The sequence below is a fragment of the Petaurus breviceps genome, unplaced genomic scaffold (assembly GCF_028583685.1).
Source record: "Petaurus breviceps papuanus isolate PSGF00001 unplaced genomic scaffold, PetGlider_PUasm1.0 174, whole genome shotgun sequence".
Classification (NCBI taxonomy): domain Eukaryota; kingdom Metazoa; phylum Chordata; class Mammalia; order Diprotodontia; family Petauridae; genus Petaurus; species Petaurus breviceps.
In genome coordinates this window covers 25,560,380-25,567,254 of record NW_027185761.1, presented here as the reverse complement: position 1 = coordinate 25,567,254, position 6,875 = coordinate 25,560,380, and the positions used below count along the sequence as shown (strand labels likewise).

The 6,875-nt window shown below is 50.7% G+C and overlaps 1 protein-coding gene across 4 annotated transcripts in view; it reads right to left on the bottom strand.

Annotated features, from left to right (window-relative positions):
* CAMK1 (calcium/calmodulin dependent protein kinase I) overlaps positions 1-3,092 on the bottom strand; it is a 12,641-nt gene extending 9,549 nt beyond the window's left edge. For 2 of the 4 annotated variants that reach the window (XM_069083995.1, XM_069083997.1), the window contains exon 1: positions 2,914-3,087. The gene's annotated coding sequence lies outside the window, so the exon portion shown is untranslated. Of the gene's footprint in view, positions 1-939; positions 1,086-2,913 lie in introns of those variants that run through there. The other 2 variants (XM_069083998.1, XM_069083996.1) reach the window with 2 other exon arrangements.
* Positions 3,093-6,875: the final 3,783 nt, after the last annotated feature.

Sequence of the window (6,875 nt, the reverse complement as noted above, 5' to 3'; positions counted from 1 at the left end):
CACACACACACACACACACACACACACACACACACACACACACACACTCTCCACTCCATAATTCATAATGTAATGATGGGAACACTCTGAAGGGGCCCGAGAGATGACTGGTGAGATTCCCCTGGGATGGGAGGGTCCTAGATCACAACACTGATGCCCTGGGGTATGTCCAGGGTATCCCCTCCTCCTCCTATCTCTGAAAACACGTTCCCTGCTTCTTCTGCCTCCAGCAATATTCTCAGCCACATTTTTAAATAGCTCCATTTGCACTGTTGCCATGACAACAGCAGCCACATCTGGAACAGCTGGTACTCCCTCATCCTCCCACCTCTTCTGACCATCATCCCCCACTCCTGCCCCACCCTTGGCAGATTTCTGGAGCTCTGGGCCATGTCCCCAGCCCCAGCTTTTCAATTCTGGCCTAGAAGAGCCCCCCACCCCTCCTTGACCTCCACCCCCACTCCCTCCCTGGTGTACAGGTTCCAGATCAGACTGGCACGAGATTTGAGGTTCCAGGGTCCTCTTGCATCAGGCCAAGCTAGGCTCCTGCACTTAATCCTTGATCTACTGTCCTAGCCTCCCTTCCCCAGCAAGGGGCAGAGGGTCTTTATCTCCATCAGCTTCCACCCAACCATCTCAAATTCATACTGAGCCCCTACCCAATGCACATCCCAAATCTAAGAGTCCTCCTAAGAAAGATGCGGGGAGCATAGAAAGTGAGCAGTAATTCCAATTCTCTAGTTGGGGAAACTGAGACCCAGAATTACATAAAAGTTTAATTCAATGTTTCCCCAGGAGGTTCAAGGATTAGTATAAGTTCTGCTTCCTGGGTCAGAAGGGGGCCTGACCTGAAAAAATATAAGATGGGAGGGTGACACCCCATAATAATCTGAGCTAGAGGGAAGCAGTAAAAAGAATTCTGCATCTTAGCTTTCTCACCTGTCAAATGAAGGGCTTGGACTAAATGATCTCTAGGGCCCCTTCTCTCTTTTCCATTCTCGGAATCTATGGGAATCAGGAGACCTGTCTTCTAGCACCGGTTCCACCCCTAATGAGCTGTATCTTCTTGGGTCCATGACTTTCCCTCACTAGATCTCAGTTTCCTCATTCAGAAAAGGAGTATGATCTGTAAAGTCAAAGACCAGAATTTTACGAACCTCCTAGAATTAATACTTTGATTCTACAGAGGACTCCTTGACACCCAGGGATCCAGATGTCTTTTCCCAAGGGAAAAGGGGTCAGGAAGAGGAGGCTATGAAAGGAGTGTAAAGGGGAGAGACTCCCTGACTCTGGTCCCACCCTCAGCCCCTCTGGCCACAGCCTGATTCCCTAAGGCATCAGACAGGCTCCACAGTGCAGGCCAGGCAAAACCCAAGTTTGGGTGGCACTACTGGGTTCACCACCACTGCCTAGGGAAGCCCAGATGTTCAAGAATCAGGAACAAAAGCAAGGTCCTTCCAGAAGGCAAGGCATTATCCATGCCTCCCCCACAACCTCCCACTGCTACTGCTCTGCATAGCCAACTTTTCAACAGACTCCCCAAAGCCCAAAACACCTCTAACCCAGAGAGAGTTCAGCCCTAGTGGAAGTTCTGGCAACAAAGAAGGCCCTTTCCCTTGCGATGCCTAGTCCCCCTCCCCACCCCAGGCTCCAGAGCCAGAAATGGGAAGATGAAACTTTTCAAAGATGAATGATAGTCAAATCATTGAGCATTGTGAAAACTCCGAGTACACAGAGATACCCCTCCACAGGACAGGGTCACAATTCCAGGCACATAGCCTAACCCATCAACACCTGCAAACTCAGATATGCCCCCAATCTGGATATACCCGTGTCTTACACACACACACACACACACACACACACACACACACACACACACACACGCCGCTCCAGAACAAGAGATGTACATCCCTATACTCCAATACCCACATACTCTTCCAGTTGGACACACCCTAACACTCCTAGAAAAGGGGGGAGGGGTTGAACTATATGATAGCTCATCTCTTCCGTCAGGACACCCTGTGATCCTCCTATAACCCAGACACATACACCTTCACTAACAATATACCTTTCCTTGCAGACATCCCACTAATACATACAATCTGACACACATTGAATCTTCTCCATCCCTTAGGTCTTGCACACAATACAAACACAGAGAAAAACATGTGTGTGCAAAATGCTGACTCCTGTCTAGGGAAAGGGAGCAGCTTCCCCAGGCCCAGAGATCAGCACACTGATCCAAGGGAGAACCAACTACCTAGCATGGCCAGAGAGCAGAGTGACCCTGTGGCTTTGAATCCAGGGGCAGAAGTGTGCCAGGGCTGGCACACTTACCCCTACCTCACTTCTGCCCCATTTCACTTTATCATTAGCTTAAACATATCCCAACCACTCCTTCATCAGGGATTGAGACTAGGTCCCGGGGGGGATCTCCTGGGAAAGGCTGAGGAATTACCGTCCTCCCCACCTTCAACCCAGACACACCCTACCTCCCCACCCCCAAGCCCCAACCTCTGCTGGGACCAAGAACGGGACCTTTGTTTGGAAGGAAAGGCTAGGGGCAGGGCCGATAGTTGACAAGGGGCAAAGTTCCACACAGGTCGCCCTAGACAGAACAGGTGTATATGCTTGGGGGCCCCTGAAATAGGGGTGGAGAAGGGAGGGGATCACCTGCAAGGAGACTTCCCCGACCCCTCAGTCAGGGGCTTAAAGCCTAATTCTCCTTTCTGCTGCATAACCCCTTCCTCAGCAACTCAGGGATGGGGCTGAGCTCAGGGGACGGGAGGGGAAGTGAGGGGCCATTGCCCCTCGGAGCCCCAGGGGAGGAGCCAGGTGAAGTCAGAGAGCAAGCTCCCTCAGACCTTGCCCCGGGCTTGGGGGTACCCAGGCTGACTCCCTCCGGCTTACCTGAGGCTGCCCAACGATGGGAGGGTGGGAGGTGGGGGGGTGGCTCCTTGGGTCTCTCGGGCCCCCACCCCCACCGCCTCCCCAGGCCGCCGCTGGCCCTGGCCCCGATCTCCGAGCCGCGCTGCTCCCGCCTGCCCGCCTTCGCGCTCGCTCTGCGCTCCTTGCCGCCGCCGCCGCCGCCTCCTCCTCCTCCTCCTCCTCCTCCTCCTTCTTCTCTTCCTCCTCCTCCTCCTCTTCGCTCTGGTCCCCCGTGCTCACAATCAAAGGCAGTGCTGGCTTCTCCTTCGCCTCCGTCGGCGGCCGGACGCTCGGCGGGTTTGCTCTGATGTCAACCGGGCGGAGGAGGAGTTTGTGCGGCCGCAGGAGGGGAGAGGAGAGGAGGGAGGAGAGAGGGAGAGGAAAAGAGAGGAGAGGGGAGGGCAGAGGAGGGAGCCAAGCGGAGGCGGGGCACGGAGAAGCCCCTTTAGAGCCTCAGACTGGGAGTGGGCACAGGAGGGCTGCGCAGCGCCGAGGACCTCTAAAGATGAAAGGCGAATAGATTGGGGCCGAAAGAAGGGGCAGCTGCCTCTCCAAATCGTGGAACAGGCAGCCCGGCGGTGGAGCTACTGGGGCGCAGAGAAAGGGGAAGAGACTTGTCCAAGGTCGCACAGGTGGTGAGTGGCGGAGGGCCCCTTCAAACTCGAACTCTGGCTCCAAATCCACTGAGCATATGCAGTCTGCTGTTGCCAGTTACTTTTCCTGCTTATTGGTGGTGCCATGTGATGGATGCTTATGCCAAGGGTTTCGTGGATTAAGGCCAGGTCAGGCAGGGGAAGAGAGGCACCAAGTCTCAAGCTTTCCACAGAAAGGGGTGAAGAGAGGTGCAGACTTTGAACCCTGCCTTTGACAGACCAGATGGGTGATCAGTGTGATCATTATCGAGCCACTTAACCTCTCAAGGTCCTGGCCGGTCCTCTGGGACTCTAGGAGTTACCTGTTTCTCTCAGTGGACAGATTTCCACACCAAGTACTGATTCAGTGTAAGATCCCTCAAGAGATTGGGTCATATCCCGAACTTCTTCAGACTTCCATAGCGTCATCAATGGCAGAGCCGGACACAAGAGTAGATACATATTTATTGGTGCATTGGTGCACAGATTTAGAGTTAGAAGAGGCTTAGATCTATTTTTATTCTGTCGTTTTTTCAGTCGTGTCCCACTCTTCATGATCCTATTTGGGGTTTTCTTGGCGACATACTGCGGTGGTTTGCCATTTCCTTCTCCAGCTCGGTTTATAGATGAAGAAACTGGGACAAACAGGGTTAGATGACCTGCCCAGGGTCACACAGCTAGGAAAGGTCTGAACCAGGAAGATGAGCCTTCCTGACTCTAGGATGGGCACTCTATCCACTTCAACACCCAGCTACCCCTAACCTCTCTCCTGACCCCCAGTTTAACAGCTCCACCTCCCCATTGGTTACCTCAAACTGAATGTCCCATAGATATCTTAAACTCAATATAGACAAACTTGAACTCATCTTTCCCAAATCCTCCATTCTTTCAGTTACCCAGGCTAGCAACCTTAGAATCATGCTCAGCTTCTCACTCTTACTCAACCCATTTATCTAGTCTGTTACCAAGTCTAGTTTCTATCTTTGCCACATCTTTCCTATGCATCCCCTTCTCTCTTCTGACACAGCAAACCTCCCCTCCTCCCCATTCAGGTCCTCTTCACCTCCCTTTCTGGACTATTACAAAAGCCTTCCGGTTGGCCTCCCTGCCTCATCTCTCCCCACTCCAGTCCATCCTCCAAATGATCTTCCTAAAAGTCAGATCTGACTGTATCAATAAACTCAGCAAACTTCGACGGCCCCTTGTTACCTCCAGGATTAAACAAAATCCTCGGTTTGGCTTTTAAAGTCCTTCACGACCTGGCCCCTTCCCAGCTTCTCCAGTCTTTTACACCTTACTCCCCTCCCCATTCTCTGTGACCCAGTGACACCAGTTTCTACTCAGTGGCTGTACTGCTAACATAATGCTCCAACTCCCAATTTGTGCCTTTTCCCTGGCTGTCAGCTGTACCTGGAATGTTCCCCTTTCTCTTTGCCTCCTGGCTCCCTTCAAGTCTCAGCTAAAATCTCACCTGTTGCAAAAGGCTCTTCCAGGCTCCTCCTCAATTCCAGTGCCTGTCCCCTCAGATTACCTGATTTATCCTACATTTGTTGTTTCCTCATTAGAATGGGAGCTTCCGGAGGGCAGGGACTGTTTTTGCTTTTGTCTCCCCATGGCTTAGCACAGCACCTGGCACAAAGTTGGTGCTTAAATGCTAGTTGATTTGACTTGTTCACTAGCTGATCAAGTGAATAAAGAAAAAGGAGGCTGGGCTACAGTGGAGGAGTTCACAGGAGAAGAACCAAGAGGGAATGATGTTATTTAGGGGAGCTGTTCTCTAGGCTTATCATTCATTATCTGTGTCCTGTTTCATGGACAGTAAGTAAAAAGCTGAGTGGTCCAGATTAAGACATCAATTTATTTCTTTGTTTGTGTGTGTGTGTGTGTTTTTGGAGGGGAGAGGGCAGGGCAGTTGGGGTTAAGTGACTTGCCCAAGGTCACATGGCTAGTTTTGTGTTAAGTGTCTGAGGCCAGATTTGAACTTGGGTCCTCCTGACTCCAGGTCCAGTGCTCTATTCACTGCACCACCTAGCTGTCCCCTGTCCACTTATTTCCAAAGGGCTCTGGGGTGGGGAAAGGAAAGCTGTGAAATTCTGACTCCTTCCCTTCCCTAGTCAGCAAGTGGCCTTCAGGACTGTGCTCCTGGGAATATGAAGGAGAGGATGAGTTGAGGTGGTTCAGGAAAGAGCTACGGGAGGGACAGGGCATGTGGGAGGACCTGGAGTTTCTTGGAATCAGGTGAGAGAGAACAGCAGGTCACCATGATAGGAGCCTAAGCCAAGGGTGGGTGAGGGGCACCAAACCTCCAGCTTATCTTGTTCCTTCCTGCTACAGAATCAGAGTACTTGCCGAGATTATGGGCAAAACAGGCCAGAAGCCAGAGGAACAAGACTGAAGCAAGGTTATCCAAATGTCTCAGGAAGAAAAGTGAGGAAATAGCAGGAGTAGGGAAGGGAGGAGGTTGCTTGGAAGGATTGAGAGACTCACTCTTTAGAAAAATGAACAGCTTTCTTCCTTCGTAACCCCATCCTATTGAACACCTACTTTTTGGTGCAATGTATCCTACACATGATGCAGTTAAGGATAGGAGGCTGGATCTTGGGAATATGGCGCCCTCCAGTGGCCAGGGTCTCATCCCACAACCTATGAAGACAGGACCCCTTCCACCCTTAATTTTTCAGGAATAGGTTCCCTATCCCCAGAAAAGCTATATGAACTGGCTGTTCCTTCCATTGGCTTGAGACCAGGACACTACAGGTGGGTTCAAGAGGACTGAAATCTCCCTTCCATGAGACCGACCCTTAAGAACATCTTACACGCAATCTGAATTTTTTTTGGAGCAAAGGTCCTAGATGCTGGGGAGAACAAAGGACTCTTAGGAGACAGAAAAAATTAAGACTCTTAGAGAAAAGAAAAATAACTTACATGTATCTTCCGTGGTTTATGATTTACAAAGAACCAGGTCGGTGGTATAAGAATTTTATGAAAAAAATAAAGCAAATAGGTTAAGTGATTTCTAGAACTATAGGTTTTGGAGCAAGAAGAGCTCTTACAGACCTAGTTCAACTCTCTCATTTCACTGATGAGGAAACAGCCTCATTTGGGAAATGATTTGCCCAAAGTCACACAGAAAATGAAATAGTACAGCTTAAATGCAAACCTAACTGCCTTTAACTTCTAATCTTGTGCTTGCCTTATGCAGCTAGTAAGACTTGGATCTTGGTCTTCTGACCCTAAGTGATGGCCCCAAACTGAGTCTTTCCACTACCTGATTACACAAGGCAACACTTCCTCCCTGTGCCTGGGATGCTC